The sequence below is a fragment of the Dreissena polymorpha genome, chromosome 3 (genome assembly GCF_020536995.1).
Source record: "Dreissena polymorpha isolate Duluth1 chromosome 3, UMN_Dpol_1.0, whole genome shotgun sequence".
Classification (NCBI taxonomy): Eukaryota; Metazoa; Mollusca; class Bivalvia; order Myida; family Dreissenidae; genus Dreissena; species Dreissena polymorpha.
Genome location: NC_068357.1, coordinates 79,973,393 through 79,990,960, shown reverse-complemented (window position 1 = coordinate 79,990,960; position 17,568 = coordinate 79,973,393).

Genomic DNA, 17,568 nt, shown 5'->3' with positions numbered 1-17,568 from the left:
TTGGCCGCTAAAAAGAAAAATCTTTGCGCATTAATTTAATTCAAATCTCATTATCATAATCAAAATCATCATCATCGTCGTCGTCGTCACTACTACCACCACCACCATCATCATCATCATCATCATCATCATCATCATCATCTTCTTCTTCTTCTTCTTCTTCCTCCTCCTCCTCATCATCATCATTAACAACAACAGCAACACCAACTTAACATCATCATCAAACAACAATAAACATCGGTAGCATACAATGTGCTTCATCAACCATACATAATTATATGCGTTAAAACACCATAATAGAACAGCATGAATGAAGCTGTCTATTTCTCTTTTATATTTCCTATACCAATAGTTTTTTCGTTAATTGAAGGACTAGTTGAAATCTTCTATAAAAGCCCTCCCCCCCCCCCAAATAAAAAAAATAAAAAATATAAAAAATAATAATAATAACCCTAGCAAACAACAATAAACATAGGTTAGTTAGTATACACTGTGCTTTAGCAACCATGCATAATGAATGTTTATGACTTCGGACCGTTGTGATCAAATTAAAAAAAGCAAGATGGTATGTATGCGGCGCACAACACATAGATAATTATAGTTTTATACCTTAAACGTAGTTCATCAAAATAAAGATAAGTTATTATCTATGTTATACTTAAATTAGGTTTATAACGTATGCATATTTGTCTAAAACTTGTGAAATGTGATTCGTAAGCCGACGACAACATTATCATTCGGACCCTTCTCCCCACCTAACAATCGAGATTAAACACCTGTGGAGATCCCGATCTTATCAATGAATAAACCGGTTCAATGATGTCAAGTCAAATAAAACATACTATTACTATCCAAATAAATATCTATCAAAAAATGTAAATTGATATACCTACTTAACTAAAACTAAACTTAAACGATTAGCAAGAAAAATATATAAAGAAGAAGCAGGCAAAGTAGACAAATTAATTGTAACATATGTTTTCTCAGTCTCCCACTGTTGAACAATATAAATAGTATTTATCGCCACCCCAAAAGGGATCTTTATCACACGTTTGGCTCAACTAATATATAATTGTGACAGGACAAACTGTCAACAAATACCTTGTTAATGTTTTATACATAACTCCAATCAAAGGTTAACTTCCAAGGAAACTGCGGCATGTTAAAACTGTTGATTATGACAAAATGTTGTTTAGTACAAATCAGTACAATAGCGTCTGTTATGTGGCCTATACTAATCCAGTTAAATAAAACTTTAATCGCAGAAAAGTTTAGATTGTTTACACCTTTAAGAAAATATATATAACAGTTCTTTCCTGTTTTAACAAAATAATACATTTAAAAATAAATTATGAAGCATCGCTAGCAATAGTAGAAAGAGAAGTAGAAGGAGAATTATTATCATTAGTAGCAGTAGCAGCAGCAGCAGCAGTAGCAGCAGCAGTAGCAGTAGCAGAATCAGTAGCAGTAGCAGTAGCAGTAGCAGTAGCAGTAGCAGTAGCACTAGCAGTAGCAGTAGCAGTAGCAGTAGAAGTAGCAGTAGCAGTAGCCGTATCAGTAGCCGTATCAGTAGCCGTATCAGTAGCAGTAACAGTAGCAGTAGCAACAGCAGCAGAAGCAGCAGCAGAAGCAGTAGCACTATCAGTAGCAGCAGCAGCAGCGGCAGTGGCAGCGGCAGTGGCAGTGGCAGTAGCAGTAGCACTAGCAGTAGCAGCAGCAGCAGCACTGGCAGCGGCAGTGGCAGCGGCAGTGGCAGTGGCAGTGGCAGTGGCAGCGGCAGTGGCAGTGGCAGTGGCAGTGGCAGTGGCAGCGGCAGCGGCAGCGGCAGCAGTAGCAGTAGCAGTAAGAGTAGCCGAAGCAGTAGCAGTAGCGGCTTTTTGCTTTTTTGTTTTAGAAGTGTTTGTCGTATAAGAAGAACGCAAGGAAGACAAATTAATTGTAACATGTGTTATCTTAGTCTCCGTTGTTGTAGTATTTGTTGTATCTACACAGCCATTTTTCAGTCACCTGAGAGACATGTTTTTATAAAAGATTTAATTGTGGACCAAGACATCGTGTATTAATATCAGTGTACCCACTGGGACACCACATGGGGCGAGGATTAACAGATAAACTAGGCCTTCAATTAATTATGCGCCTAGAGGCAAACAATACTATAACTTACTGATAATTTTAGGATTGGGATGTGTTTGCATCTTATTTGAAATTAGCTAGCTTAATTCAAAAACTAATTATAGCCTCAATATTATCACAAGAACATCATCACATATTCATTGTGCAATATATAATCATAACACCATCACAATATGCCAGAGCGTTAGTATTTATTGTGCATACATATCCTACAGCAACATTTACACAACTTATTACAAACCAACCACTCAAGCTTTAATTAAGATTGATTTCAATTTATATTATGAAATACATTAAAGATCACTGTCAATTAATTAAAAAATAGCTTGATGCTTCGTACTCAGCGATTTAAATAAAAGAAACGTTGCGTACACATTAATTGGGGTTAATAAAAAAGTCTGCAATTAAAATAATCAAATTTAAATAATACTAGATTTAGTTTCAAATTGTCGCTCAAAAAATGTATCAGTTATATCAGTTACTAGGGAATCGATTTGTTTAATCACCGCAATCCAATAATAATTATGGTGTTTGTATGACAAATTAATAGCTATTCGTCATTGAATGTATGATACTCATAAAAATATTGAAACAATAACCACAACAACAACAACATATGTGATTATGTATATATCTTCTTCAGATACTCTGTGTCATACTTTCAAAATTATCCTCATAAGATTCATAATAATAAAATAAACACTATTGCAATCTTAGTAAAAACCAACTTAGCCGTTATGCTAATGATTTTATGTTCAGTATGCGTGTACATTTCAATATTATATAACAACAAGTGTTCACAAATACCTATGTTTAATAAATATTAAAAACATGAGAACCAATGAAGGTATTGCATTTTAATAGACTAGTTTTACCGTGTGTGTACATTCATATAAAATCTTTTGAAAATCACACTTGAGATAATGTCTATAGGCTTTGCTATTTCTAATCGATTTAAACACCATAAAACCACCGTATTTTCTCTTGCATTCTAAATTTTCTTACATTTCCTTTTTAAGCCAAAATATTTTAAATGTTTTCATGATTCTAAATTTTCGGACATACGGATTTTCGTACAGTCAGTTAAACAGCGCTATTTTATCAGATTTTGGCCCTGTTTTTGCTTATCTGATGAGCCTTCGGTCATGCATTTTTACAACCGGATTAAAATAAAACAGAATCATGCCTAAGGGCAATCGACCATTACATTTGCGTACTTGGGTAAATTACCTTGTAAACCTCTAATAAGCAATGGTTCCTTCCAACAGCGTTTGAAATGATATCGTATTAAGAAAGCCAAACGTTTATTGTTTATAATTTTTATATATTATTTCAGTTGATTGCAAAGCTGTTAAGTTGTATTTTTAAAGTAAAGAACGAAGGGAACAACACAATAAAATTATGTACACTGATGTATTATTTCTACTTCAATTAAATAATTGACAAACAAACATAACACACTTGTCTCTAGATATTTTTCGTATTTAAATTTTCCAACACGAAAAACAATATCTTTAAGTGAACGGAAACTTATAATTATTACGGCATATAGTAAAAGCAGAGTTGTCTGAACCATAAGTAAAATAAAAAATAAAAAAAGACACAGCTTATTTTTCCCTCAAGTGTTAATGATAATATGGATAAACAATTAAAAATACATAAAGTCAATTGTGTTGATTACTCGTTATTGAAATATTGCAATGCCAATTATAAGACATCTGATTAAAAACAAAATGTATGGTGGAATACCTAATCTGGAAATACAAACTAATGATACTATTAATGCAACAACAACAATCACATCTTTTCAAACGCAATCAGAAAACTGCTACAGCTTTGTATTAACAAACATAAATATGTTTGTGCTTATAGATTTAGATAAACTTCAAATCTTTAAGCGTGCTATGAATTGAATATAATTTATATTTAAAAGTTTTGCTACTCTGTTGATAACTAGCAACAGCAAAAAGGAAGATACCATTTTTATCATCTAATTTTATTTATATCTCATTGTTTATTTGTTTATGATCACAAGGATTGTTTGGATAACAGAGTGTGTCTAGATATACCGGTACCCTTAAAAATATTTTTATGAATTGCAATGAAGCGTAGAAATTAAACAGGCCCTAATACAGACACCATTTTTATCGGAATGCGATTATAGTTTCAATAGCAACTCGTAACGGTTAAAAATATTGGTTCATTAACGGATAATCATCATTCGAAATCGGTAGAATAATAATCCGTTTATAATGCTAAGTTGCAAATTCGTCGTGTTAGTAGAGCGGTTATGCTTTGCACATAATCTGGAAAGGCTGCTTGGAAGCGAGGTAGATTTTGCTTCTAAAGGAACCGGGTTAGAATCCGGTGAACAACAATATTGTGTATTCAACTCAACTTATGCTGCTATTATATTTAGTGAGATTGTTTCCAAAATACGACAATCCGTGAACAAGTCCGTTTAAATTGATTTTATTTACAAGAAACACGTTTCTTACTCACATACAGTTTGATGTAGCACTACCACCACACCAAATATCTTACAAACGCTCCTCAAAAATTGAACCCGCGACCTCCCGGTCTCAATGGGGAGCACAACTACACAATTGCTCCGAAATAAAATGTTTGTACTTTATTAAATGAATTCGATTTAAACTATCGTATTTAAGCTATCCCAACAGCGGTCGAGCGCAGATTCATGCACTTGGCCGCTAGATGAATAATGTTATGCAGTTATTCTGGGCTAATTTATAATTTCAAAACATTTTAGTTGATGATTTTATTCACGTTCAATAAATACATCAGCCTGCTACTGTGCTACAAATGTGTGTCTTATGCCGTTCATAACTACATGATAACTGAATTTGTTAACCGTCCGCAATAATAATAGCGCCTTCAAGCGTTCCATAAATAAACTGTGAAGGAAACACATTTTTTGTTGAATAAAATGGTCGAAAATCAATGATCACTGTGTTTGAGATGGGTTTTTTCCATAAAATAACTTCAGTGTCGTATTCAATTAAATCGTGAACGGCGCTACTTTTCAAACCGTATACCCTTAATTTGTATTTGACAATTGTAATCCATATGATAAAAAGTGTATTAGCAACCTGCTTATACACATGTGTCATCTTGAGTTTCCTTTGAGATTTAATGTCACAGCAAAATGAAACACATTGCCGCTTCAAATTGTGAGCTTTTGGAAACAACAATATATATGTGCTATAACCGTATGCTTCTAATTATTCGGCTTTTTCTTATTAAGTTCTCAGTAATCTGCTCTTTAAATATAGGTCTCGATTATTAAAGACGGCGCTAATTACTTGTGGAAGGTGGAATATAATTTCTTTAGCGCATTACACTCTGTATGTGTCAATTGTTCTTGTGCTTGAGAAAGTGTGTGCTCGGGCTGGTTTTTTTTCAGGTGTTAAGTATCTCATTCAATGCAAGTGAATGGTTGACTTTGTATTATTGTGCACAAGAGTGACGACAAATAAAATAACACACGTTTATTTATTTTATTCATTTCATAACAGAAATACTCTTTTTATAACTAAACAATCACTACTGTGAGGGATGCAACATGTTTTTAAACAATTGACCGGTTAAATAATTTTTGACATCCATTAATTGAGTTGCGTTTTGAGAAAACTGGGCATATTGCATGTGCGGAAAGTGTCGTCCCAGATTAGCCTGTGCGGACTGCACAAGCTAATCTGGTATGACACTTTAAGCACATGCAATATGCCCAGTTTTCTCAGAACGCAACTCAATTAATCCGTTAACTGAAAGACTGAAAAAAAACTAGCTATTCGATGTACTGCTTTTAAGTCGGGTGGTTGGAGTGCATAGGTAACAGGAAGCCCATTTCCTTTCACCTGAAACACATACACATGCAAATTTATAAAAAATATTTTTGAGAAAAAAAGAAAAACAAATAATGTATCATCATATTAATCCTTTACGGATGTTAACAAGTATTGCGATCTCAAACGCTTCCAATAACTTGTTTAAACGTACCGTAGTGCGCAACTGTAAAATAGTTCGATAAATACTACAAATAATCTACCGATACCGAAAGCGCGCGCTTTCGGTAAATCTAGTAACCGCTTTCTTATTAGCTCAATACACAGGCACCTGGCTACTGTACTGGAAAAATTGGATTTACTGCCAAAATAACTGATTTCATTTATTGCTAAATTGTTGTGTACCTTAAAAATACTTCAATAAATAGTAAACGCTCTACCATTGTCTTATATTTATACCGTTTGAAATATTTAATGACAATTATTGCAAGCGTCCGTTTTATTTACCATTATTATTTTAAATACGCTTTCAATGGCAAATAATACATGTAAAATCATTATTTGATGTGGATATCAGTACAGTTAATAAATGTTAATAAATGTCTTTATATTATAACCATATCATACGCAATTGTATAATTCCGAACTAATATTATTTACTTAAATATGATCGAGCTAGAATCAACATCAACATGGATCAACATCACCGTTGTACTTTTTATTTAGTTTTCAGTAATCTGTCCTTGAAATAGAGGTAGCCTAAATAAAGACAGCGCTAAGTGTGAAAGTGGAGATTAAGAAATAAGATCTATTGCATCGCACTGGCGGTATAGCATGTAGTCTTAAATAAGACACATTTAAGACATGGATAAAATACAAATATGACACATATGAATCTTTCATTTCTTCAAAAAATAAGCACGTAGTCACATATAAATAAGACACATTTAAGACACAGATACAATATAAATAAGACACATTTGAATCTTTCATTTCCTAAAAAAAGCATGTGAATCTTTAGAATACATGTATTACTGACACATTATTCTCAAACAACATGTTTAATTAAAAAGAAATGTTTCCGTACAATACTCAATATCCTTTTACAATGAATTTAACAAGTTTTCTTGAATGACCGATTCATCAAAGAAACACAAATTCCCAACCATTAACAACATGTTCAATTAAAAAAAAAATGTTTCCGTACAATACTCAATATCCTTAAAAAATATTGCTCAAAAATCTGTTTTACTATATAACGTCTGGCATTTTTACCTATGGCATTTTTACCTATGGCATTTTTACCACTTTACCTCTGGCATTTTTACCGCTGGCATTTTTACCTATGGCATTTTTACCTATGGCATTTTTACCTCTGGCATTTTTACCGCACACCGTAATGAATACTTTTAGCGACAAATTGACTTGGTCAAATACTGCATCTTAAACGGATAAATAAAATTGAAGCCATTTATTTTCAATATTATCAACATTATTATTTAGTTATTAATACATTAAGCAGCAAACTCTATTAATCAAAAAGATTTGATATAACATCCGAATTCACTGCAAAAATGAGCTGAGCGATAGGTTTTACGGTTGTTGAAATTGTTCATGATGAGAATGACGATGACGACGATGATGACGATGACGACGACGAGGAGGAGAACAACGACGATAACAATGACGATGATGATGATGATGATGACATTGATGATGATGATCACGACGATGACGACCATAACGATGTTGTTGGTGATAGTGACGATAATGCTGCTGCTGTTGCTGATGACGATGCTGCTGCTGATGATGCGGTGGAGACGGAGGAGCAGGACGAGGACGAGGGCGACGACGACGACGACGACGACGATGATGATGATGATGATGATGATGATGACGATGATGATGACGATGATGATGACGATGATGATGATGATGATGATGATGATGATGATGATGATGATGATGATGATGATGATGATGATGATGATGATGATGATGATGATGATGATGATGATGATAATGATGATGATGATGATAATGATGAGATGATGATTATGTTGATGATGATGATGATGATAACGATGAAAACGATGATGTTGATGAAAATAACGATACTGTAAGTAGTAAATTAACACATTAATTGTTATTATAATACACAAGCACATGCTAATGGATCTGTATCCGCAAGGCGGTCAAATGAAAACTCACTTGGTATAAATATGAAAAATTGAATCAAAATATCATAATGCGGAGTGTTAAAATGTGTTCAAATCTAGCGAAATTGTTGCAGTACTTTTCTACCGAAACCAATGCTTAGCCCAGTTATTTTAAAAATAATTTCAAAATACCACGATACACGTCAATTGGCTAACAAATACATTTGTAAGTTTTACCTCACTCAAAAACAGTATTTATTGAAGACAGGGCGTCAACAATGTCCGAGTTTCTTCAACGTAGCTTAAGTACCTAAAGTACCTTTCCGTTTGATTTATCGCAGGATCCTGGGTCCGCACCCACAGTCTTTTAAAGTGTCTGCATTAAAAAAGATAATAATTGTTGTTTGTAATAATCTTTGACAGCTCATAAAAACATGTAAATCCTCAATTCGTAGAGTTTCAGTATGATTTTATTTATTTAAAAAATAAAGACGGTTAACATATTTTATACACACATATGTTAGTAGCTATACGCCATATAACATAGGACATAATGTATATTATAAATCAAAGCGCTGAAGGCACTGAAGTTGTTCGCTGTTGTCGTCCTTGATTAGCTTGTTCGCATTGCATATGCTTATCATTGTGCACAGGCTAATCTTATTTGACGTGCATTAAGCCTCGTTTTCCATGAAAGCAGCCAATATGTGCATATTTTAATGATAAACACTAGACTGGCCAATGGCGTTTACAAGCTGGTATATACATTCACTGCTAGAGCAGAATCATTTGTCGTCTGCTGCAGACAGGTAGTGGTAATCGTTCCTAGCAGAGTGAGTTGTGGTTCTTGCCGTACTTAAGTCTTCTAAGCACCTACTGATTTGCATTTATTACCCATTCTCTTGAAACGCCGACTAATAAAGTGCGATAAACCGCCTTTAAGCACTTGGCACATTAACAAATAAGAACATTCCACACCTAACCGAGAACCGACGTCTTTAATCGCGAAACTATTACCAGAAATTGAATACCGCCAGAAACAACAATGAGCTCACTTCGATTAAATATAAATACACTATATTCATTGCGTCCTAAGCAATCAAACATATCAACCGAAAATACCAGCGAATACAGTATTAAATATGACATCGGTCTTATATATCGCCTCAGACATGCGAGAGCGCCACGATGAGTGAAGAGTGTGTGTATGAGAGTTTGTTTACAGGTCCTACTGGCCTCTTCACGAGGTTTGTGTAGCCCGACCTGAATGATGATTGAAATGGATGTAGCAACAATTATATGAACACGATATATCCGTACCAATATCCATGTGAGCACATACTTATAATAATTAATTTTTTAATCGTCATTAGCTTGAAAATAAACGTAAATAGATACAACAAAGACCAATTCGGAGACTTTAAAAATTTTAAATTACCTCCCCTGCAATAGAAAATATATATGGAGACTCGCATTCTATGGAATATCAAAATCTCAATATACCTTTCTCCGAAAAAATTTTCTGGTAAAAATCATCTTAAATTTAGCTGTATATTCGTATGTAATTAATTAAACAAGAGTTATAAAAAGGCATCGCAAAAAATATCGCGTTTTACTTGAATAAGTTACCTCCCTTAAGCCTATCGGAATATCAAAAATACGTATATAAACAAAACGCGTTCCTTGCATAAGTGATAATAAAGCGCGTGCCCGTGCCACTCGTCCTCCAAATACTTACTAAATATAGTACAACGTATCTACAATCATTGCGACTAACTCAAACCTCAGTAAATAAGTAACCAGGATAAATATACGTTTAGGTAATTAAGATATAAAACATACATATAAAAATTTACACGTTCCCTGTCTGCCGAACCCGATCCATGGACTATAGCCACAAGAGGTTCCTATGTACCTATGTAGCCGGATTGCGCCCTCAGAGCGCCCAACACCGACACAGATCACGCTACTCTCCGGTCAAACACAATACTACATAGGACTGCTGCCTTTGTCACCATATTATCAGAATCATTAACGTGCAAAATGGAAACTTTCAAATGTCCTTTCACTTCATACATAAGCCATTGCCGATCTTCAATGATCGCTTATTTCCGAGAGATGCATTTTATTTTTTTCAAACTTCGAATTTTGATATATGATTAACTTATTCATTTAGATTACATTATTTTCACTATAAATATTGACTTTGATCAAATTATCATCTGAAAAATACGATTTCGCGATTTCTTCAAAGATCGAGCGAGCCTTTTTACCTGTTTACTTATATATATTTAATTTAAGGTTACACAGATGTGAAGTTGTCGTGGCCGAGTGGGTAAGGCGATGAATAAGAAATCTTTTGGGATTTTCCCGCGCAGGTTCGATTCCTGCCGACATCGCATACTTTTTGCGACGCGTTTTATTTCTTTTCTAACGTAATTTGATTTAATATAGCACATAAGCTATGTTTATTGTTAAATATGTTGAAAATTGTATGCACATCCTTCAATTTTAAAATTAGAACAACGTTATGGCTAAATTGATTAATTTACTGCTGAAAATACGAATGATGCATGTTGCATTTTTATTTTTATTTCAAAAAGTAAACGGTAAATCTGTCTATTTTTTGGTATTTTTGCTGTATATAGTGTTTCTATAAAAACTAAGTTTAAAATATAACTTAAATGATACTATTTTGAATTTTATGACACTTTGTTTTTAACCGACCCAATTTTTACTTGGCTGAAATCACTTACATTTCATGGCGCTATTCCATAGATTAACATTTGTAAAAAATAAATGTCTGTAAAAGAATACTTATTTCATCTTGTTTAAACTTTAAACACCTTTACTGCATCTGTACACACCAACTGCATGCCCATATTTGGAAATTTGAATGAATTATGGAACTTTTATTTACCCCAGGGGTGAACATAAACTGGACAAAAGCCGAGCGTGAGGGTGGTTTTGAAAAAATCGGTTTATTTTTTTTTAAGCATGGAAAACCTACCTACAAATTTGCATGTAGTTTAGTGAAATGATGCTGATTAGGAAAATAATTAATTAAATTATATTTGGATATGTGCCCATTAGAGGTGCGCAAGCTTAAAGTAACAATCACGCTCAAAAATTTCGAATATTTCGTTAAATAAAGCTACCCCATAAAAAATCAATGTTCCATTTAGCAAAATGCAAAATTTCAACGTTCGATGTTGTCTGGTAGCATTGATTTAACGAGATACAAAATGCTCGTTTTTATTTTTTGTGGCCACAAATAATTCCATTTATATCTCCCGCGAAATATCCGAACATTTACGGGCGAACACGAGATTGGATACGATAAGCGTCGGAAGCATGACGAAGCTCTCATGAATAATCATTTTGTGAAATCGAAATGAATTCTGGGTAACTGGAACTTAGCGAATGCGAAAATGGCGGAACGCAAGCGAGGGCGTCCTCCTCTTAGCGAATCAGCAAGAAAAAGACATAAAAGAGAGCGTGAACATTTGAAAGTGTATTTGGGGCAATACACGGCGGAATGGAACCGAATTACCGAAATTCCCGTTCTTACACGTTGTAGCATGGATCGGGTATTGAACACGATACACGTGTGTATTAGCACCCTACTGTAGTCCCGGCGGGGTTATCAACTGCACCAATACACCGGTAAGCAACCAGGGGAATATCATATGAAAAAAGAACTATCATGCATGTTTGATTTGTTAAAGTGTGTCACAAAATTTCCCTAACTGTCGATGTCGGCTATAATTTCGGTATAAACATGCAAAGAAATTAACATATATAATGTTATTGCCGATATGTTATTGGACATTTTGTATGTCAAATGTTCATTATTTGTATTAAAATTAAGACGATTGTATTGAACACGATACACGTGTGTATTAGCACCCTACTGTAGTCCCGGCGGGGTTATCAACTGCACCAATACACCGGTAAGCAACCAGGGGAATATTATATGAAAAAAGAACTATCATGCATGTTTGATGTGTTAAAGTGTGTCACAAAATTTCCCTAACTGCCGATGTCGGCTATAATTTCGGTATAAACATGCAAAGAAATTAACATATATATAATGCTATTGCCGGTATGTTATTGGACATTTTGTATGTCAAATGTTCATTATTTGTATTAAAATTAAGACGATGCTTATTTGCCAGAAAGCGTTTATTTCAAATTCAAAACAAGCAATAATCATACATAATACCAAAATATAAAACTAACAAAATGACAACACTCTCGCTTAACGCAACGTTCAGAAGCACGCGCACTTAACAAAATTATTGCAACTAATGCAATTTGTATTTAATATGTGACTACTTGCTATACAACCAGAATCATGCGAAAATTGATCTTATTTAATTGTGGTTCCCTCTGATGTTGATCCATTATCGTTGTTAATTTAAAATGTAGACAACAAGTTAGCAATTAATGAAATCAGTTATTTTGGAAGTAAATCTATTTTTTTCTGTACAGTAGCCAGGTGGATGTGTATTGAGCGGATAAGATAGGCATCACCACAACAAGTTTCTAATACACAGTATAGACTTCCCCTATTATTGTATTTGTTATTTACCTGATTGGAATAAATAAAGTGTTAAAGATCATTTCATGTGAAAAGCAGGATTTCTGACATAATTTCAATCGTTTTGCTTTTATACACAATTTCATGGAACAATGAATATATTGGCGCGATGGAACACAATTTATAAATCAAGCTGACAGTATAGTATCAGTTTTTAATTATGTGTAATTTAATTCGCATCTCTCCCTTAACTCGTTCAATGACACGTGAACTTATATCAATTATAAAACATCACGTGCATCATTAAATATTTTTTTTAATTATGAAAACATATTATATGTTCTACATGGTTTTGTTTAGTTTTTTTTCTCAACCAGAGAGACATTATAAAATATTGTTATATATAAAGCGCTTTACTTTTCTACATTACATAAAGATATATCGATTTTTTTGTTAAGTGTACGTGCTTGACATATTTATAAAAAGGCAGTGTTTATGTTTGTAATAAAATCGAAAATTGACATTTAATTTGATGAAATCCACATTGTTTAGCGGCCAAGCGCAGTATTCCGCTCTCGGCGGCCGATGGTGTATTGCAATATATACAATGAAAAGCTGGGTTTCTGACATAATTTCAATCGTTTTGTTGACGCGGAAGTGCTTTTTGGTGGCCAAAAATACTATTGTTCCCTTTATTTAAACCTAAATCAGTATTTTTTTTACACTTGAAGGTTTGTACAGCGGGGATTTCGGTACCGGCGCGGATTTATGTGCTTGTTAAGAATTACCGAAATCCCCGCTAAGAGGCAACATATGCTGATTTATGCTTTGATTAAACATTGATAACTAAATTGCAAAAGTGTATAGCATATTGTAAATAAGGTAGTACGATATCATTTGTTTTATCAGATTTGTTTGGAAAATACTTTCTGAAGACTTATTATTACTATGTCATGTTATATTTACATATACTTTTGTGTAACCAATGTTTTAAATGTACATTTTACCTTTTTTACATTCGTTTACACATTTTTCACATTAATAAACTATTTAATAATGGAAAAAATATTCTGATAAGAGTGTTTAAATGATTAACACTAATATGATTGTGTACAAATCAACATTAATGCAAAGCCAAAACCCAAACATAATGACATATAGACCCTTTAAGGCGTAATATGGGGGATTGGCGTAAACATGGGTGATTTCGGCTCTGGGCGTACGAATGTAGCAGTACCGAAATCCCCGCTAATTATTTTCCAAAAGAGGTAACCGAATGGGAGATAATACATGTCACTGGTTGCTAATGAAAAAAAACACTATAATAATTTTGTTGACACTTGAAGGTTTGTACAGCAGGATTTCGGTACCGGCGCGCGTTTAAGTTCTAGTGTAGAATTACCGAAATCCCCACTGAGAGGCAACTTAATGCTGTCAAGAGTGCTTAATAATTAAAATTAATATCATTTTTTTGCACCTTAACATTCATGTGAAGTCAAAAACCATTCATACCGATGACCTATTGACCCTTTAAGGCGTAAATATGGGGATTTCGGTACTAGGCGGGCGAATGTAAAATTACCGAAATCCCCTTTTCATCATTGCACATTAGTGTAACATAAATTTTAACACAATATATGTAGGGAAACTCATATTATTCGCGTAATGTGAAAATGATTATTATGCTATAATTCGACCACGAAACTTGACGTGACTTAATACCGGACATTATGGAATGGAGCTACGCTGGCCGTATTTGACATAAGACCCATTTTCGCATATTATCTTATCAATGCTTATATGAATTTGATTGCTATAATCTAATGCGTATTCAACACGGAATTATTGTCAAGGTTTTTCATTTTGTCAATATTTATCATAGCAGGGGACATTGCTGACATCAATATGGATACTGTTTTCATTTTCTGTCGAGAAATGATATGACTTATTATCAAGATTATTTTATAGTACGGTAGCGTTCTCTACACAAGTGAGATTTATTTGTACTGGTAAATTGCTCTTATACTCACCATTCGGACTCGACGATCGGCTCGAATAAAAATGTTAGTCGCTTAAAAGTACAAATTCATCATATTGAGCACGATTATTATTATTATTATTATTATTATTAGTATTATTATTATTATTATTATTATTATATAGCTTTTAGAAACTTATACCTTAAAAAAAATCCCATTGGAAATTTTTTTTTCCCATGGGTCAAAAAAATCCCATGGGATTTTTTTATTTTTTTTAAACACGATTTAACGCGTTGAAATCGCGAGAAATGCTCATCATTTGTTCAAAGGTAGTGTTTCTGAAGGTTACATGAATAAATCTCTAAAAATCAGAAAAAAATCCCATGGGATTTTTTTTCCCATAAAAAAATGGGATTTTTTTTCTTTCAAAGTAAATTGAACGAAAATAAGCATTAATGCTTTAACAATGCTTAAAATCGATAACTAAGCACAAACGAACGTGTTTTATGTTTTTGAAAATCCCATGGGATTTTTTCTCCCATAAAAAAGCTGGAGAAAAATCCCATGGGAGAAACCAAAATTCCCATGGGATAATGAAAAATCCCATGGGCAAATACAAAAATCCCATGGGAACCCCAACTTTGCAAATAAAGTTCATAGTGAAGGAAACGCATTTAACAAGCAAAAATAACCAATTATTAATCACAAGTTAGACTTTTATCTTATACTTTATCACAAATAAGCAAACCTTCAAGAAAAAGGGTACTTAAGTTTGCGAAATTTCGGTTTCGCAAAGTTTTTCCGGTGGCCGTTACAAGCAAAATTATCGATAATTGTCACTGATATTTTTCACTGTTTGAAACAGTGAAATATCAGTTTTAATTCACTGATATTTCTATATAAACCATCCGAAAGCATAAAATATAAAATGCTATTTGTCACGTCAAAATCTGACGCCGTGTTCTCTTGGAAAACTCTCGCGTAGCGTGCAGGCTCTTCACTGCCACCTCTCTGTCATAGTTACTGGGTGACACCCGGAGATATCAACTACATCCGGGGATATCCGTGTGCAGTAGATCGATGAGTTGCCGGTGTGGACCAGTGTAGAATGGCTCTACAAGGGGTATAACGTTCTTAGAAGGCATTCAGTGATTTCCGTTTGAAACCCTTCTTTAACTCAGACTAAGACATGCACCCTGTGCATCAATACCTTGCGTAATCTTCAGACGTTTCTATGCTTAAATGCTATCATCCTTTCCCAAAATCTCGTGGCGAGTTCAAAATTTCGATTACATCAGAGCCATTTAAATCATATACATATAAGGGCATATGTACATGAATACAAATATGCAAACTAAGTTTCTTCAATTAAATTTCAATACGGTCACACCATAAATTGCATTTACCTATATATTCCAAAAAATACTTATGCTTGAGCCATATTTATTGATGGCAACCCATATGTTAAAATCGTAAATAAAAACACAGCATGTACAAGATATTGCTTGTACATTCTTACATGTTTTAGTACATATCTACCATATTATTTATTTGTTTCATGATGTCAATCTAAGGGAGATTACCATGCATTGTATCTTTTGTAAGGGGGAATACCGTGAACTCGGTTAGTTTACTTCAACAGTGTACACTACGGAAAGTAAGAATTTTTATGGAAAAACTTTAACATCATTAACACGATTTTTTAAAGTTTATAATAATAATGGTATATAAAAGCGGTATTATTGTCAATATTTCACTTTTGCAATCTAAATCAAAGCCATGAAAATAAACGAGAAATGTAGAATAAAATCAATTAACTGGATTAATGGAACAATACATAACGTGCTTCTTTACTTAAATGAAATGAGCCGTGCTCTCTGAAAAGGCTGTTTAATGTATGTGCGTAAAATGTTGTCACTTAAGGTTCATGGGGGGTATAAATGTCATTAAAACTTCGCTTTGGTTTTTCTTCATTGAATTTGGTACAATATGGTCAAACTATATATCATTTTAAAGCTAAAGACGGATAGAATAACATAAACACATGTTTGACATTCAATATTTGTGTGCTTTATTCATATTTTGGTTTAAAACCAATACATTTTTACACTTATTTACAAAATCTCAATCTAAAGTTAGGAAGGATATGCACTACCTTAAGTTGAATAAATACAAAGCTATATACATATACAAGGTCAAGTTAGCAACATTTCACAGAAAAACAAATGAGTTTTTATTCAACTGCCTTTTTTGGATAAATATCCTAAACAAAGTTCTAAAAATAACTAAAACGTAACTACTTTTTAAAAATCCAGGTACGGTGGATAATAAGAGTCACAATTCTATTTCAAAGGCTTAACAATTTTGTTATTTACCTCTCAACCAAATTGCAAATTTTACACCATCTCAAATTGAAATACATTGCAGACGACATATAAAATTGTAAAGGAATAAAGAAATTGGCAAAACTATTGATTTTATAGTTCGATTCCTTCTACCCATTTTGAAAGCGTGGCCATCGCTGTGATCCGTAGAAAAACGTGCAAAACAAATCGGTCGAAACCACGACGTGCAGTGGTGAGAAAACCGGGTATGTGTATACACATACCTGAGAAAACACATGTACTTATTTTGACAATTGTGTGGTACTAGTAAAACAACTATTAACATTAATTAGCAAGAGATCGCACTAAATAACAGAAATGACCACGCAGAAATATCATCACTTACCCTATTGCAAATATTTTCCAGCTGAAAATTGGCCCCCACACGTCTTTTTTAGTTTATTTGTTTCGTTTTTCTGGAGCCGAAGTTCATCTTACAGAATATCCATCGGACTTCCGTTGTTTTCACTTTCGTTATTAAAAACTCCGTTTAAAAGAATTATTTCTACTTTTAGATTGTTAAAGCGATGTATTATTATATATTATTGATAGAATTGTATACCG